Below are 18,985 nucleotides of genomic sequence, written 5' to 3' on the forward strand. Positions count from 1 at the left end.
CGTCTCCTTCTTCCTCTCCACTCATCACTGTCTTCTTCTCCGTGCCGTGTCCCCTGTCCATCTTCCTCCTCCTCGCCTCTTCAGGTCTATATTTCATTATCACCTCCTCTTCTAATCTGCCTCCTCCTCTGTTTCTCTCTCTAGGTGGCCATTCCAGCAAGCAGTAGTCAGTCAGGAGTGACAGCGAGAGGCCACTTGATCCTAACAGACAGGTTGCACTCCAGTATGCAGTTGGAGTGTTAAGGTAAGCTCATACGTCAGCCTGGAGCAAAATGTCCTCAACTTGCAGATTTTTATCCCAATTTTCCAAACCTCGGTTTGGATGGCTTCTTCTCACGCTGCAATGATAAAAGAACAAGACACATACACACAAATAAATGCACACACACGTACACATACACACACACACACACACACTCCAACTGTTCGTCATTCACTCACCATTTAGTCTTATCCCCAAAGGCACTCTGTCTTAAACCAAAACACACACACACGCACACAGAGACAGTCACACAGCTACAGTACACTGCTGCTATGTGCGCAGACAGAACTTGTAACAATCTGGATTGTGATAATCTATGATAATCATCCACCACATGCCACCTAAAAACGCACATGGGTGGCATTCAACACCCACACTGGCACATTGCTTCAGTGCATCTCGTCTCCCTCTGCCGCTCTCCCCAATGTCACTACCTCCAGCGTCAATGTCACCACTCTGCTCCTTATTTCTCTTTTATGTATGAGGAGGCTCGCGCTGTAACACACTGCGGAGGGGGGAAAAAGGAAGAAATCCTGAACAATTTATGTTTGGCATTAGTGTAATTGAATCCCACTCGTATATCAAAGTAAGAAAGTTGTGAGGTGTAGGTGATATAAATGCAAGGTAGGGATCCATGAAAACACAGATCTGTCCCTCCCCTTTTTCTTGTCTTCTGAACAATGTCTCCCATCTCTTTTTTTATTCTCTCCCTCTCTCCCCTCCTTTAGCTAGATGGACGATAAATTCCCAGCCAGAGAGCCAGCAACAGCTGTTGGCAGACAGGCCTGATATGAGAATAGCAGCATAGGATGAGCAGGCATTAAAAATTAATATGCTATTTAGCCTAGGTGTATTTTAGGTATTTGACATTTTCATGTCCGGGACAGACTAAATTTATTCATAGTACAGAAAAAAAAATAAAAAAAATAAAAAAAATAAGAAGAGAGGAATGGGTGTAGGGAGCAGCAGGAGGGGTGTGGGAGATAGAAAGGGGGACGCAGGGAACACTAAGTGACGGCCATTCTGGTTTTATGGTCACCCTGTTTCACCTTGCCTCCCACCACAGTGATGAGCGTTTGGGGGGGGGGGTTGACTACACCTTTTATGTCTGCTTCGCAGTGGAATATGACGAGGCCGGTAGAGGCGATCATGCCACACACAGAGGAAACTGTTGCCCAGCAAAACTTCACTTTTCTGAAGGTGTAGCTCACTGATTAGAGTGTGTGCAAGCAGTCCAACAGCCAGGCTGACACTCAGATGTCGAAGAGACGCCTGTGTTTAGTCCTTTTTTTCTGCACTGCTTTATGAAAGCAATCCTTAAATCACTTCTAATATCCATTACAATAACATTCAAAGCTGGTTATATAATGTGTTTTCCACTTGAGTTTTCATCAAACTTGTTTTTCCTTTCTTGACATTTTAAGATTTATTTAGTTTTAAAATAACTTTTTGGAAGTGGAGGCTAACCTCATCAGAAATCTGGCAATATTGGTCTGTTCAAACACTTAAGACAAGCTATATTTAGCTTAGCTTAAGGTTAATCTCCTGGCATTGACTAAACCCGCAAAACTCATCTGCGCTTATCCAAATTACATATTTAGAAGTTTTTCCATTCAAAAAAAATCCCTCCATGCCTTGAAATGGCTTAGATGTAGCTCTACAACTTTACCTACATTTAGGTTGCATGGATCCGTGAGTATGCAAACCTCTTTCTCCACCCACTTCTGGCCATCAGCTCAAGCATACCAACTCATGACTCCGCTCATCAAACACATAAACCTCCGCTTGTTTCCCAAACAAGATGAAGAGCGATGTATCAGAAAGGTGATGCATTTTATGTATCGCTCTCTACAGCGTTAGAAACACAAAGGTGATAGACAACATGAGCCTTTCGCTTAATTCGCTATCATGATGTGGAAAGACCCACCCCACCAGCTGACAGGATTGGTTCCTTAAGTTTGCTGCAAGCTTGTCATTGGTCCGCTGTCGTCATGGCAATGGCTGCTTATTTCACTCACAAAAAACATCCCATGGATGTGTTAGCAAAGTTAAAGACTTGATTTTCATTGCATCTTTAAAGATTTGTTCTTTACCTTAGAAACGGCAGTTAAACAAGAAATAATCGTCACAGAGTCCACTGATGTTGTGTTTCCAAAGCTTTCAGCCACAGTTCATGGCCTTCCTCCATGATGGTTGTCACAGAGATGGTGCAGTTGTGGTCTTGTGACCCGAAAATGGATGGATTGGTTTAGAAGGTAATGGCAAGCAACTTATTTTGTCATTTAGATTGTGGAACGTGTTAGATATTACAAAAAAGGATTCGAGGTCTGTAAGATTGTTTAAGGTGATTTATCAAGTGTTGTGGTTGTTTGGGGCAGAGTGTTCTGGTTGTCATTTTGACAGGTGACAGGAAATGTTTCAAAGAGCTGAGAGCCTAACACGGAAGCCAAGTTTGGAGTTGGAGATTTGGATCAGCTTGGCTGTTTTTGAAAACGGATAAAGCTTCAGAAAAACCCAAGATGTACAGAACAGTTGATGAGCTGAGTCGCATGTTGATGAGGAACAAAAAAGAAATACTGTAGATGTAGAGTAGCAATATCCAGTCCTGTCAACTATCCAGATTAGAAACTTAAATGCCAGCTGTCATTACAGACAAAATACACAGCAATGTAAACGTTACATTCTGTTCAATTATAAACATGATTAAATACAGTTCTGCTGCAAAACACAGCATACACACAGAAACGTCTTCGAGTTTGGTTCTGAATTGATACGATGCATTTATATGTCGTATAGAGTATATTTTCTGTCCTCTGGCCCAGGATTAGGAAACTCCTTCACTGCTACCAAGCCACTCTTCCACAGTCAAACACTGGACCCCCGGAGGTCCAGACAGCAAAAGTACAAGTCCCATGCTGAGCCCTGCCAGGACAGTCCTCTCTCTCGATCACTCCCTCTCGCCGTCTCCCTGGCTCTCCCTCTCCCTCCCTCCTCGGTGATTAATGGCTAATGCTGCTCTAGTACATCTCTATATCCCTCCTCATCCCTCCCTCGCTAATCGTTGTGAAATCTTAGACATGGCCTGGATTTGGCTTCCTGGAGAAAAAGGGGGGTTCGATTGGATTGGGGAGGGGAACAGTTTCCACCTCCCACAGCATCCATATCTTCTATTTTTTTCATTTTTTGACTTTCTTCTTCCTTGATGCGCCATTGATTTTCTACCTTTGCGTACCTTAGAAATAGCACATACCTGTGCACTTTTACACTTTGTTCATCAAGAGAAAAATCTGCTGTACAGCACCAAGTCTCTTTGTTAATACGTCAGAAAACTGTTCTACAAATCAGTCAGCTTGTGGGGCGGGTCTGTCTATGTCATGATAACACAGTCAAATCAAAGGATTAAGTTATCAATGACCACTGTGTTTCTTATGCTGTGGAGAGCAAACCATAAAATACGTGACTGTTCTGATACATGGACCTGTAGACGACCCAGAGCAATTCACTATTTGTCTTCTTCTGAATCAGTTTCTGGTTCCAGCATGCACACCAGAATTACTCCTATATTACCAAAGGTAATATATTACTCCTATATTACCATTTGTCATTGTGTAGAATACAGTAGCTAGCAAACAAGCAGAGAATCCAAGCAGGCATGCACAAAATCATCGAGCGGCAGGTGAGTGGCGGAGGGGTGGGTGGAGATAGAGGCGGGGATTATTTGCATATTCATACACCCATGCGCACTAAATGAAGGCAAGGTAGAGTTATATCTAAGCCCCTTTAATAGGATTTTTTAATGTAAAAAACCTCTAAATATGTAATTTTGATCAACAGAGATGAGTTTTTAGAGGCTTAATCAATGATAGAAGAGGAACCTTAAGTATTCCTGGCACCTGATTATGAAATAGACTCTCAGTCAAAGTGTAGTCTGAGACTGTCCTCTCCCACTAAATGAAATAAATTGTTTAAAACAACCAATGTTGATGTTTTCTTGAAACGTGACCTCTTGTGGTAATGCAAGTAATAGAAAAAAAACTCAAAAAAGGCAAGGAGGCGAGCGTGGATGGCTGGGCGTACGAGAAGTGGCTCCCATCACAACAGCTCTACACAGGTTTATTTAAGCTTGACCACAATCCTTCCTGAACCCTCAGCAAGCAGTTTTAGTTGCCTAAATTTGACCCGACTGAATCCACAGAAATGGCCACAGTCAGGGAGATGTCTGCCAGAAAGAGAAAAAAAATAGTCAAACAAATACAGTGAATTTTAAGGCCTGTTTTTGTTAAAGGATGTCGTCATAACCACGTCACACCTGTGCTCCCTCGCCAGCCAGCATGTCACAGCGTCACAACAGTGCAACATCAGCATCACTTCTCTTTGTCTTTATTCACACCTGTTGTGGTAATTACTCACCTTCCACCTCTTTCTGAGTGATACCCTTCATTTCTCTCTTTTTCACCTCTTCGTCCGCTAACTATTTCATTTCCTTTCCTTTTTCCCTCTCGCCTCTTTCTCTCCATCTCCGTTGCCTCTACACTTGGCAGCAACTTCCCGTCACCGTGCAGCACAGCACTGTATATACACTGACTGTTATTACCTTGGGGAACGTTTAGCAGCTCTGTGTTTAACACCATATAACCTCCGCTACATCAGCAGCGGCAGTAGAGAGAAAAACCTGGGAGGTGGAAACCAGAGATGGCTTGTGTTAGGCGAGTGTTCGACTGATCACCACAATAAAGACGACGAGAGAGAGAGAGAGAGAGGGAGAGAGAGAGAGAGAGAGAGAGAGCATGTGACAAGGCTGCTTTATTTCAACCTATTGGATGATCAGTGATTCTTAAGGGGAGGGATAATTTGTTGCGATATCTCTCACTACAAAGTAAATAGAAATCAAAGCCCTTCACGCTCCGAGACAGAAACACTATATGAAAGAAACTATCTTAACAACCTCCTTCATTTCTGCTCTTTCTTCCTGCTGTACTTCCCATTGATTTCACAGCGCTGGTGTTAAGTGAAACTATTTGAGAGGCAATGAATCCACTTGACTTTCTGTCTCAGAGGTAGGGGGTGATTGGTTTGCAGTACGGTCAAATGAAGCTTGTGGTAAATCTGGCACTTGTGTTTTTATTCTTCCTAATTATGTGATCAGACTTTGTTTGATATTCATTAAACAAATTAAAAGTGAAATCGAGACGTCGGCTGAAGTTTTTCTTCTTTTCCTGGGAGTGGGTCACAGTTTGTGTGGCCAATGTGCCTTTGAGTTTGCAGCCTCTTGGCAGATTGCTGTCACTCCCTACCTCACCCTCCCGTGACTAACATATTGTACACATCAACCAACACCCCCCCTCCTCCTCCTCCACGGCATCCCCACTGCACCCACTCATTCCCCTTCTCCCTGATAGGGATCTGTGGGCGTTGATGTGTGTCTCCGAGGAGTTTTAGAGGGGTGGGGGGGGGCAACTTGACAGATAACAGGACTCCCAAAGGAGTCAAAACCGAGTCATGTCCATGTCCATCAATGTGCTTGTCCACAAGCGCGGGAGAAAAAGTCTGCGCACGTAGACCAAACATTGACAGCAGCTCGGGGAGAGACATAGAGGGACTGTCAGGTGATTATAAAAAGAAAAAAAAAGATTTAAAGAGTGTTGATGGGGATCGGGCGTTCAGACTGGAGCTCACACACACTCTCACACACACACACATCTGCTCAGGGGTTCTCTCTCCGTCCCATCATCCTCCCAGGATATCAGGTCGTAATTGATATATGGGCTTGGTTGTCTCTCCCCCACCTCGCTCTCATACGTGTGTGTGTGCGTGTGTTAAAGTCAACTTATTTAGATTGCCCCCGTGATTCTTCCTATTGACCTGTCTATGGGCTGACCCGCCACTTCCCCGTCCGGGATGGACAGAGATGGATGAGCGGAGGAAAAAAGCCCCCCAAAAAATAAAAAAGGAAGGTGCGTCATTCCACAATTCCACAAAAGGCCTAATGTGTTATCAAAGTAACTTCCAGCATATTAGTGACAAGAAGCCCCAACCCCCTCATATCCTTTGTCGCCCCTCTCAGCACCCGCCGCCTCCCTCTCCTCCTTTGTGGCGTTGCTCACTCGCCTCGGCAAGCTTCCTGAATTAAACTGCCGGCTTCCTGTTCTTTTATATGCACGGCCACATCTGGGGCGCCCGCTCGCAGGGCCCCGCCGCTTAATAACAATCACCTTCCCTTTCACTCGGCCCTGATTGTTTCTAATTCGCCCTGACAGATAGTAGCTGACAAGCCGCCCGCGCCTCCCTCCCTCCGTGACCCGAGCTCACTCAGCACACTTATAAGGCCTGTCATTTTTAATATTTGATTTTCACTTCGTAAAAAGTTATGTGTTTTAGAGCTGCCACAACCACAGTCACCATCACCCCCCCTCCCGCCCACCCCCACCCCAATCGTATGATGAAATCAGTATTTAACTGAAACCATGCCGAATGGCCGTCCCTCCCTTCCCTCTCCCTTCTTGGCCCTTTCACTTCATCCTTTTTTTTAAGCCTCCATCTCTTCCTCCTCCTCTTTCATTAATTGTCTTTCTCTCTTTCCGCCTTCATCATTTCCACCTTCTCCTTTCTTTCTGTCTCTTTCACTCAATCTCTTCCTTAGTTTATGAAGGCAAAGCAAGTGGGAGAACATAGCTGCGGGATTGTACAGATTCATATGTAAGCCAGTCTGTAACCCGCAGTCATCTAGACATATACAGTACAAAGCCCCAGCTAGAAACGGAGCTGCACGTATTGACAAATAACCTGCGTCCGCATCCGTCCGTCAGGCATGCAGCTTACTGGCTTCCAGCGTTATTTGCTTTCCATTGATTCCCATTAAAGGTATATGGAGCCATGTAAAATGCACATCAGGTAGGCTGATCATTAAACGAAAGGATAGATTCATTGACAGCTTGACGGATGACATTTTGCCGAGCGATCCATATAGGCCTTCAATAAAAACACAATTTGGAGCTTAAGACAAAGAAGAAAAAGAAGGCGTTTAAGATGGAGAAGGAGAGGACGGCAATAACAAGAAGATGGATTCACGGATGGATAGCAGTGCACAAAACTCATTTTCACTACTATTGTGCATTAACACATCATTGACATAATCTTATAAAACACCTTCCCTCTCTTTTTTTCTCCATCGTTTGGACTGATGTCAATATGATTTCCTGGTGCCTTCACTGAGAGCTAGTAGAAATAGAGCACCAAGGTGATTTTCAGTAAATATGAATTGGTATTTGTGGCTGTTCTTCCTGCATTGCCTTTTGTTCTGAAAGATCACTTTTTGGCATTTTGCCTTTATTTGACAGCCAGTACTGAAAATAGATGGAACGCATTGTTTGAATCTAGAATTAAACTAACAGCCAGTGCCAATGCAAAAAGTGTTGTGCCCTTTATGTAGCCAGACAGAAAGTAAGGTTGTGGAGGTCACGGTGGTGGATCAGCCTGTAGGTCCGGGAGGTTGTCTCCTGCAGTTATTGTTTGCCTTTTTATTAGCTATAGTCACAAATTTTCCCGAACATTAAGCAAGAGTTTCTGTTCCCAAATGATAACCACACCTTAACCCAGTGGTGGCCGGTCAATAGAGGGTGCACATATGGCACCCTACCAGCCAAGTCAGCAAGCTTAATACAATATTATCAGATATTTGAAGTGAGTTGTTAAGCGTGATGAGCACTTTTTAAACGTTGTAATATTAATTAAACATGACAATGATTCTATTTTGAATTCTCTTCTCTAAAAGGTACTGTCCCACCCATGGATATACACTAATTCAACATATAAATGGGTGTAACAAGGGCACCAAACACCACCGTAAAACCAATAAAACAATGGGACTCATGAGTGGTTAGCTTGGTTGCCAATCAACACCTCAGGAGACTATCATTGCCGGTATTTATATGTAACTGGCAGCATTGCATTCATAAGAAATGGCAGTTGAATAACTGGTCAATGCTTATCGAGTAGAGATAAATTTAGATTCAGTAGCTTTGCTGAGCTGTTGGATGAAATGTGTTCGCTTTTTTTGATTCAATTGTGGAGGGAATGTAACAGTATTGTAAAGTCCCTTAACCATAGTTTATTTGGCATGACCACGGTCTTTTCCTAACCTCAATAAGACCATAATTGCCATGTGCAAATATTGTAGGAAGCGAGAATTTAAAACATTAGCATTGGATGAAAAAACTGAACGTCACCAAACTTCGAAAATCGACATTCCTGTCTGCAGGTAGAACTGGACAAGACAATGCAATTTGCCAGCGGCTTTCAAAACTACAACAAATCATATGTAACAAATATCACTGCTTCCTGATCTTCCAGAGCTATAGTTAACGATTGGTGCTGGAAAGATGGTGGTAGGGTGGGGTCTCTTTCCTCTCACAGTCTGTCAGGTCTCTACTGTCTGCTGTCTTGTGGGATCATAAGGTGTTAAAAGAACATAATTTATCATCTCTAAGCTCTCAAACAAGCCACTTGTACTGAATCGCTAAGATGTTGCTCATCTCAAACCGAGACAGTAACACCACAACAAATAAAATATCATCAAATCTCCAAATCACCCACCAACTCCGAGGCACTTTTGTTCTGTCAATGCAGTCAGCCTTGTGCACCCAAATATTGTCTAACAACCTCTCACCCCCCTCCCTCACCCTCACCCACCCACCAAGACATACTATTTCGGGACCCCGAGGTGCCCGGGGCGCACCCACTGCCATTCTCCGTCTTTACCCAATGACAAAAACACAACTAATTGGAGTACCACTGCATGTTTTCACTAAAGGCACAATTTAATTACATTTGAGCTGGGAATGAGTATTTTGGGAATGTCTGTATGTTCATTCAAACAAATCGAGCGAATGAAAAGCAATATTTGTTTTGCTTTGATTAGCAAACGGGCAGGGTAATTTGTTAAGGAGAAAGAGTGAGGGCACAAAATGTTTAACCCCCAGCTTTCCACTGGCGAACTACTCTCACTCTGTTTCACTCACACACACATCATCCCCTCCCTGAGCATTCGTGCCCCTTCCGTTCTAAACATTAATGAACTTGTGCTCCTGCCGTTGACCCCCCTCTTCTGCCTTTTCCTTACTTCTACCCTTTTTTTTGTCTGCATTTCTTTCATCCTGATCCCCAGTCTCTGTCCTGTGGTCCTCCTGTTCATAAATCCTTTATTAATAACTCAGTGAATAATGTAAAGAGTATTGTTTTCTCCAAGGTTGTATTAATAAACATGAATGAATTTATTTGTCTTCACCAAAGCATGATTAATGCACATTAATGCCTGGATATTGCTCACTCTGCCCTGCATCACCAAGCACATATCACCCCCACCCCCACGCCCACACCGTCTCTCCCACCAAAAAAGAAAAAAAAGACCTATCAACATTAAATATTTATGGCATAATATTAATGGTTTTGTAAAGAAAATAACAAGTTATTAATCCTCTGATTAACAACTGATTAACCTTTTTTATTAAACACGTGATCCGTGCATCATCGACTCAGGATATGTCGACTGACTGCGCTGCAGAATAATTATTTTTGTGTCTTTTCTAATTGCAAAAATCGCATGGCTGAACTATATGTGTGTGTATGTGTTTTTTTTTTCCTTTTGCCTTGACACATGCATAGATACACCACTCACGCTTGTTCAAACAACATGAGATGTATGTAGCCCCAGATTACAATGAGGGATAAAGGAAAGGAAGAAAATAAAACATACAAACATAACTGGCACATTCTTCCACATTGAGGGAGAACAAGAGCAGTGCCTAAATTTAGCAGCAGATCTTTTTAAAACAATGGGGTTTAATTCACATATCCGTTTATTCTGCAGTCACTGGCATGGGGTGGGAAAGTAGAGTGAAAACATGGCTGAAGGACAAAACATTTTCTCTGCTTTTTTTTTTGCCTCTGCTCATCTCAAAGCTATTGTTTGTATATTTTTAGTTCTTGTCAACTGAAAGACAATTATGTTGTGTTTTCTGACATAATGGCACTGACTTCCGATTGGAGAAGACTGAATTAGACGCAATTTGAATCTGTAGTTCAAATCCACCTAGTGTTTTATTTTTTTAGTAATCTTTTAGAAACAGTTCAGTGTTTGCACAGTCAAGAATGAAAGTATTATGTCCAACTATATAATTTGAAAATATGCAGATTTTCAGAGTATAATATGATTGATGTGATGTTATATCATTGGATTATTTTACTGATGCATTTGAGTGCAAGACAACAACAACACATTTTAATGTTGAAACTGGTTGAAGTGGGAGGTTTAATCTGTGAGAATGCAATAGATGTGAGGTAAGAATATATTCTATATATACAGTCTTAATCTGCAAAGCAACAACTATGGCTGTCAGATAAATGCAGTGGAGTAAAAAGTACAATATTGTGGAGGAGTATAAAGCAGCATAAAACTTACAAATACCTTAAAAGTGTACTTAAAGGACCATACCAGTGGTTCCATTGTGTATAGGCTTTGCCCTTCGAGAGCTTTCACTGTTGGATTTATCCTCTGCCTTTGCACTGTCGTGAAGATTTTCTTTCCCGCCCCTGTACACGGTACAGCTGCCTCTCTCAGGACCTTGTGTTTAGTATATACACCAGGTTAGAAGCTGAGCTCTGCTCCCAAATTTTCTTCAGTGTCATGCAGTCAACAAGTGAAGAACATAAGTGAAGATGAAGTTCAGCCACTAGTGGCTTGTGCCTCGCCTGTCAAACCGGCTACATCCTGTTGGCAGACCGTTGCCCCTGCTGCATGGCGTGCTGAGCATGCTGGACTCCACATGTCCCTGTTTGTATAGCGTAGCAAAGCTTTAGCAGTGAACCGACACCTTCATGGCACTTCATGTGGAGTGCAGAGGTGGCGGAAGCTGGGAAGGCTGCGGCAGCATCCCTCCAGAGGACAAGAGGTTAACCTTCAGCTGTGACCTCCCAGGGATCCTGGAAAAGGAGCTAGATGATTGGCTTGAGTCAAACAGCTCGACTCCCTCCATCTCATACTCTTGTCCTTTGGAGGTTCTCTCACCTCCCTGTTGGGAGACCTGAAATCTGGTTAAGAGGACGGGGCTTCCGATCTGCAGCTTTCCCCATCAGTTCAGTTGCAGCAGCTCTCTCCTCTGCATTAACCTGCCAGCCATGTGCTGGCTACCGAAGGACTTTTCCAGGACTAGCCAGGTATCATTAGGAAGGCGGCAGATCTGAGAGGCTTCGTGCCAGCAGAAAAATCTACACCTCCACCTGCAGCCTCTTAGTCAGGGACATTTACGACCAGGAGCCACTTGTGTTTTCTGAGAGAGTCCAGAAAACTGGAAGCACCAGTTTCCAGGTACAAGCCTTTCATCAGTCCACAATGGAAAAAAGATTTTCCCTCTCTCTCGCTGCTAGAGCAGAGCCTTGCTACCATACTTCACTTGGATTGCTGCAGGTATGAACAACATAGCCTTGCCATCCTCACCAGTGCTTGCTCCAGGAAGAGCAGCCCTGCAGCCCTCGCTGCCTCTACATGCACCCGCTGCAGCACCACCTCCTCCCCTGCTGTGGTGTCCTCTTCAGGTGGCCACGACTCATCTCACCTCACAAAGCCAGCGTCAGTGGCAATGATGGGATGTAGGGAACATGCCTGAATCACCTGCTCACATTTTCATGAAAAAGAAATCCTCAATCCTCAAAATGTGTAATACTGACCGTAAAGAGTTATCCTCAACCCACTTTTCAGGTTGAGTTACGATGATTTCTCAGCATTGCCTGTTTCAGACTCTGGGTTTAAACACATGGAACTGAATGCTGACAACGGTGTCTCCAGGACCATGGCCAGCACTGACCCCTTTAGAGATGGCCCTCCCATGGGTGGTGATGGACAAGCAATCGTTTCACAGAAGGCTTTGAGGTGGCTGGAAATCCTATGAACAGACACTCCACAGATATGTGTGCACCCGCTTACAGGGCTGCTCAGCATAGCAAAGCCTGCTATCCATGAATACATGGATGTCAAGGCTAATTTCAAGAGCCTTCATGCTCTAGTTTTCCAGTCCCCCCCACCCCCATTTCTTGGTGTGGTGTAAATGATCATGTCATCTTGGACAGAGATAATAACCCTGACAGAAGAGTTGGTGGTGCTTCTGAGGAAGAAAACTTTCTCCTGCATGCCTGCTGGAAAGGAGAATGAGGCGGGTTTATTCCTGTTGTTTTCTCAAATCAAAGAAAACGAGCAGAATGAGCCAGATTTTGGACCAATCTCTGTCCAACAGGTACAGTGTGACGTAGCCTTTCCACATGCTCACAGCCAGTTATGCTGGAATACCTGTGTACCAGTGATTGGTTCACTTCCATTGACCTGAGGGATGTGTATGTCCACATCCCTGTCATTCCCAGGCACAGGATATTCCTGCGCTTCTTCTTCCATGGAGTCCTATACCAGTACAATCAGCTACCATCCAGGCATCCTCCATAAAAGTACTACCCTCATCCATGGCACACCTTAGAGGAGGCAGACGTCTGCAAAGCTGCTTCTTGAGCTTCTCCGTGCCCTTTCACCCACTTCTATCTGCATGATGAGTCCTCCCTGAATCATTCAGTTTTACTCTTGATGGCAGATGATGCATTGTCAGATCTGGGGCTTTGATGCACATGCTGAACAGTGAACTTCTAATCCCATCATCTTGGATTAGTGTGCTGCATGGGGACCATTATGGTACATAATCGATGTCCCATCCTTCTGAAGTGGCAGTACTGTGTGAAGGGAGTCCAGTACCACTTGACCCCTTTTTTTCCACACAGGGCTGACATGGTGCTATGGATAACACTTTTTACATTTAAGTGGTTCTGAACTGGTGTGTGTTATCTGCTTGTGGACTTCGGTATCACAGTGGGTATCGACTACATCAGCTTCACCCATAACCCAACAGAGACAGCACTTCAAGGGCTAAGCCTACATGAAATCCAGTGTTAGTTTCTTACTGTGACTCCAGATTCTATGAGTATAGGCGTAGCCCTCTAAGACTCAGGTGCCCTGCTCCACTGAATGTAGCCAAAGAAAATACTTGCCTTTGGGAGCAGAGTTCAGGTCCTGACTTTCATTGCACTGCATTAGCTACACTGAGGAAGCTGAGTTGATTCGGCAAGTATATTAAAATAAACTGAAACCAAGGGCCCCCTTAAAAATAGGAAAATTGTATTTAAAAAATTTACAGCACACTTTCAGTCTTCAGCTTTTATTGGAAGTGTGTTTAGCTTGCTGCATATAGCTGTGCGCCTACACACAGAGTGTATAGAGCGAATTACCTCAAAGATATTGCGGTCCTGATTTGGTAAAACAGCAAAGGTAACAGATTAATTTTTTGATGCTTAGTCATCATTATAATATTACAATTTGTGAAACAGCTAAACACATTAATGAGTGTATTTTGCTGTGACGCTGCGTGTCACGTTGACTTTTTGAGGGAGCTGTCTTCACACAAGCAGAGAGAACAGATCTGAACAGCGTGCTGTTTGGATTGTTTTTCTGTAAAGGGAAGCATGAAGTGTCAACACAGCTACATTTCCTGCAACCTTTTCCTGTGACTTTACAAATCTGAGCTCCTCGCATTAACTCACCTCTTTAATTTAAGTCATTCTTTGTTCAAGTTTGCCCCCTCAGCCATTCGTTTCTTTTGCTTACTTTGTTGTCATGCTTTTCGCCCCATGCACCCTTGCTTGCCACATTTTTTAGCCATACTGGGCCTTCTTTGCTTTCTTACTCTCCCCCTTTCTCCTTTTCTCTCTCTCTCTTTTTCTGTCTCCCCTGCTGTTCTAACAATCAACAGCAGGCTTCACCTTGTCTACTTTCTCTAAACCACTGAACCTTTCATAGGTCACTTTCTCACCTTTTCTCTCTCTCTTTCTCAGATCCATCATCTGAACATTGTAATTTTTGCAGCTCTCTCCTTAAAGAACACACTGTCTTTCCATTTTGTATCTCCTATTCTTTCTCTTTTTTGTTCTGTATTTCAATGCCCCCCCCCCCCCCCCCCAAAAAAAGAACCAAAAAAAAAACCCCAAAAAAAGAGTTATCTTTGAACTTTTAGTGCTGTTTGTCAAATCTAATTACAGATCATTTCATCCCTGTCAAAAAATTCTACTTTAATTGTAATGTTGCCCCGGATGCTGATTCTGTCGAGGTTCAACCTCATTGTACTCTCCTGGAACTCCCCCTAAGACCTGGATTCATCACACGTATTCCCCACAGGCTCTCCTCCTGTGGTTGCTTTCTTTTTTCTCTGCCTCTTACCAGCTCCGTCTGTTCTCGCTGTCTTCAAATTTCCTCTTTTTCATTCTTCTTTTTTGTTGTTGTTCTTGTTGTTGAAGATATCATTTTTATCATCTATCATCAAAATGAATTAGTCTGATCCCAAAATGCGCAGAAGGACATATGGTTTGGCACAGTTTCTGAGAATTGCTGGGTTCAGTATTTGGTCATTCTGTGTGTGCGTGTGTGTGTGTGCATGCGTGTGTGTGTGTGCTCGTTCATTTACAAGTTGAATTTTCAGGGTCTCTTGGGAGTTGGAGGGTATTTAAAGTGCTGCTCACACCGAGGTGGACTTCACAGTAATTAAGAAAGCAGTAAAGGTGGTTAATTCTACTTTTCCGATCACTTTTTTAATCTTCTGTCCCTCTGTTCTGGAAAGACACACAGACACAGACACACACGCACACACACAGACACACACACGCAGACACACACACACACACACACAGCAGCAGGTACATGAGTCTTAAGCCTCTTATGACTCCTTGTCTCCATGCAGGGCAGACACAACACTGTGTCAGGGAGAGGTTTAGGCATGGTGCGGGCCTTCCTTAATTACTGGGGGATTGCTAAGCAGATACGACTGTACTTTCACTGCAGTAGGTGCTGGGTCAGTGGCGGCCTATGGGATTAGTTGTACACACTAGCTTCAGTCAGAAAAAGTGAGGAACATGTTCCAAAAGAAGTTGAAGAACTTCAGTAGAGTACATTCTACTTTCTTACATGTAAGACATCAAGACAGAGCTTACAGAGTGCACCAAGCTACTGAGTAATGACTGACTGCCACTTATTTCTCGTTTGTTGGTATGAGAAGCACACTTTCTTTCTCAATATATTTTTGCCGTAAAAAAGCGTGAATATGTTTAAAGGTGTGATCCCAAGTTGCCTCCAATATCTACAAAAACTTTCTGTTTGCACTCTGTAATACTTTTATTGGCTGTAAAGTAAAGAAACTCTTGTGCACTGTGTGAGCAGCAGCCTCTTATTTTCAAAGAGGTTTTTGGATGTAACACACATGGGACTTCATTATTTAAACGAGTTGTAGACTGTGTGTGTGTGTGCGTGTGTGTGTGTGTGTGTGTGAGAGAGAGAGAGAGAGTGCTGTCACAGTACGCGTGGATCTGGCACTTGCCTCTTGAAATCTGAAATGTCGCAGTCAGAGGCAGGGCTGACTGCCTGTGACTACTTGTTGATGATTGGCTTGTTGGTCCGTTCCTCTCCTGCATCCTTCCAAAACACAACAGCAACCAGATAACCAACGCAATTTTAAAGATGAAGCAAATGCGAAACAATGCACGGCCCGTTTAATGACTATTGTTCTCTCCACCACCATCATCAAATACCAATCCTATGGAAGAATGGTGTTAATCCCTCTGCCAGAGTTCAGAGACTTCAGGAATCTATGACACAAAGCACTGAAGCTCTTCTTGAGCCATGTGGTGGACCAGTTTCACCCATCTGTATGTAAAGAATTTCATTTGTGTCCTCAGCCCTAACCCTAACCCAAACTTCTGACTTTTACCATACTCCCAAGCAGTTACCCCATTTACCTCTAAGTTAGACAATTAGCTCCACCTGCCCTGATTCTCACACTAATAAGTCTGACTCCATGCATTTTCGGGGGGCATTTTTGCAGGCGTGCTTGAGTCATACCTCTTGAATAACACCTCCTCTCTACGGAGGTAGAGAAAAAGATGGCGAACACGCACTTTTCTCATCCATCTGGAGCATAGTGGTCTGTCACTCTGCTGTGCACACATTAGATTTGTCACTGAACAAATACGGAGACGTGTCACGCTCAGTCAAAACACTCCGAGCCACCGCAAGTTTCGGTGGGAGGAAGACATTTTCGCCTCCTTGTCACCAGCGTGAGTTTGGACGTACCATCACAGGAGTTTCGGTGACAGCCCAGTGAAGGCTGCTTTGTTTGCCTAAGTCGTCTCCATTCCTTTTAATGAGCCATTATGGTTATGTTTTGTCTCAGTCGTGTTCGTTGGCTGGCTGAGTTTCTGAGACGGCAAGACAGAGGATAAATGGGTAGGGGGTGGCGGTGGGGAGGCCCCCTGTCTTCAAACCTCCTCACAGAGTTTGAGGAAAGAGGAGCTATTGGAGAGAGACTTTGTGAAAAAGTGAGAGAAGAAATTGAAAAATGTTTGTTCCATTATATTAAAACATTATCAAAAGCTGGAGCCAGTTAATGTGGTGCACTTTTGATATTGTGGGCTCCTTGTGGACTTTATAACAATATCGACTCGGAAATCTTCAGTAGCAAAAGCTAAGCTCGGTCTTAGCTTCAAACAAGAGTGTTAGGGCTCTGACAGTGCTCTGGCAGTGAGCTTCCACAGTAATAAAAGATAAAGTTTGGAAGTGGTTAGACCTAGTCGGGCCTGGAGAGTCTTTTCTACGTCCACAAAATATTGCCCACATTGTCATCACTGGCCATCAAAAAACTGCTCTTGAACTAATCCTGCAAGAGAGCGGATGATAGCTCCCTCAACTCCTCACCTTAACTCCGATAACCTTTTCATCATCTGTCTTGTCGCTCTTAAATGTTTCCGAAATCAAAGCCTGAGTCTCGAAGACAAACTCTCCGCCATCTACCTCGGTATCCTCTTTATCCTCCTTTTCTTTTGTCTGCTCTGTTTGCCTGGAGGTGCGAGAAGCTTCCTCTCCGCAGCACGTGGTAAGCTGGAAAAGCAGGATGGAAAGTGATGGGATGTTGAAGGGGGGAAGATGAGGGGAGTTGGGTGGCTAAGCAGACACTGTGACAACCCACCTGTCAGCAGGTACTCAGTATAATTGGTAAACGAAGGCCGCGGGATAGTAGCGGGGCCCCTCTTCTTCCCTCTGTCTCCTGCTCTGTTCTTTGTTTGACAAGTATTTGAAGTTGCCAGGCAGTCACTGGAAGCTCGTTCCTTCCTTGTTTGCTTCAGAGAAAGACAGAGGCCAACCAGGAGAGAAGAAAAAAGGAAAGAGGTGAAAAGAACATATGTTAAATATGAATCGCTACCGTGGTGAGTTCACAGGAGGTGATTAGCCGAGGTGTGGACAGATACGCCTGTACATTTCATTGCGGATTGTGAAAGGATAAATGTGTGTTTTATCCATATTAGACCCTTCCTGCTCTCTCAATGCCAATTCCAGCCATCAGGCTCTGTTTGCCCTCTAATGAAACATATTCATCTTCATCGCGCTCTCTCGCGGCTCTCCAACTCACTTTACAGCATAGTCAATTAAACCCTTAGGGGCCACTCTGTGCGGAAAAGGATATATAATGCTTTGACATTTCAGCGAGTCCACATTAGGCCCACCCATAGAGCATTCTGCTTTGAGCTGGATGAGAAAGAGTCATAGCCAAGCCTAGAGGTAGAGGAAAGCCAGTCAGAGGGATTGGGTCTCTTATAAGCTAGTTAGCTCTTTGGATTCAGTTACTTATGCTGATGTAATAGGGCAATTGTAAGCTGATACTGAAGTCTCTCTGTGACCCCTACACTGGCTCTTGTTCTCATATTAGGCTACCTAATATATACTTATGCGTATATACTGTAACGATAGACTAACTAACAGATAACTAAAATGGACTGAACTCAATAAAGGAGTGTGAGTGTCGTGGATCACCATTTAGGCTTCTTAAATTTTCAGAGTGTCTTTCCAAGGACTTTTATTTTGTTCTGTCTTATCTGCTGCAAATCTGTGATTGTCTGCTTTGTTTTCTTGAGTTGGTCCTTCCTCGACATTCACAGAGTCATCGGAACAACCGGGGTCAGCAGTGTAACGATGCAAAGCAAGTCTCATAACAAGCCCACTGCTCCAGGGCTCTCTCTGTGTGTGTGTGTGTGTGTGTGTATGTGTGTGTGTTCGTGCGTGCGTGCGTATTGTCTCCTAGGCTCATAGTTGATCCTGCATCTCAATGGCATGAAACAGCTTGACAGAGCCAACTTCTCCTTAAGCCTGAACATCAACCCTGTCCCCTGTCATAACCCCTCTGACTGGGGGGCTCTTACTTGTGTATGTGTGTCTGTGTGTGTGTGTGCAGAAGCACACTTAAGTCTCATATTTGAATCAATATCTTGAAGGCAACACAAAGTGTCAAAGTGTATATCGGAGTGGTGGTTGGTTGGAATGGTTTTGATTGCATTATTTTATTTTTGCATCATGTCACATGTAAGGGTTTATCATACTAAGAGAGCAATGACACAGAGTCTGTTTGTTTTTCTCTTTTGTGTATTTTATTTTGCATTTGCTTCTTATACATTTGCACTCTGTGCGCGCAGAGTATAGCCTGCAAATAAATGACATGGCAGTAGTTTGATGAAGCTGAAGTCAAGGGCCCCTCAGCATTTTCCAGAGCTTTCAGCCTCTTCTTCCTCAGTGGAACAGCAGAGATGTCCCACGCCCCACGT

General features: G+C 43.8%; 1 protein-coding gene across 4 annotated transcripts in view; it reads left to right on the forward strand.

Annotated features, from left to right (window-relative positions):
* The window catches only part of znf536 (zinc finger protein 536), a 218,457-nt gene that overhangs the window by 77,568 nt on the left and 121,904 nt on the right, over positions 1–18,985 (forward strand). For all 4 annotated transcript variants that reach the window (XM_041945162.1, XM_041945077.1, XM_041945246.1 and 1 more), the window contains one exon: positions 145–244. The gene's annotated coding sequence lies outside the window, so the exon portion shown is untranslated. The remainder of the gene's footprint in view (positions 1–144; positions 245–18,985) is intronic.

Source organism: Chelmon rostratus, chromosome 1 (genome assembly GCF_017976325.1).
Source record: "Chelmon rostratus isolate fCheRos1 chromosome 1, fCheRos1.pri, whole genome shotgun sequence".
Taxonomy (NCBI): domain Eukaryota; kingdom Metazoa; phylum Chordata; class Actinopteri; order Chaetodontiformes; family Chaetodontidae; genus Chelmon; species Chelmon rostratus.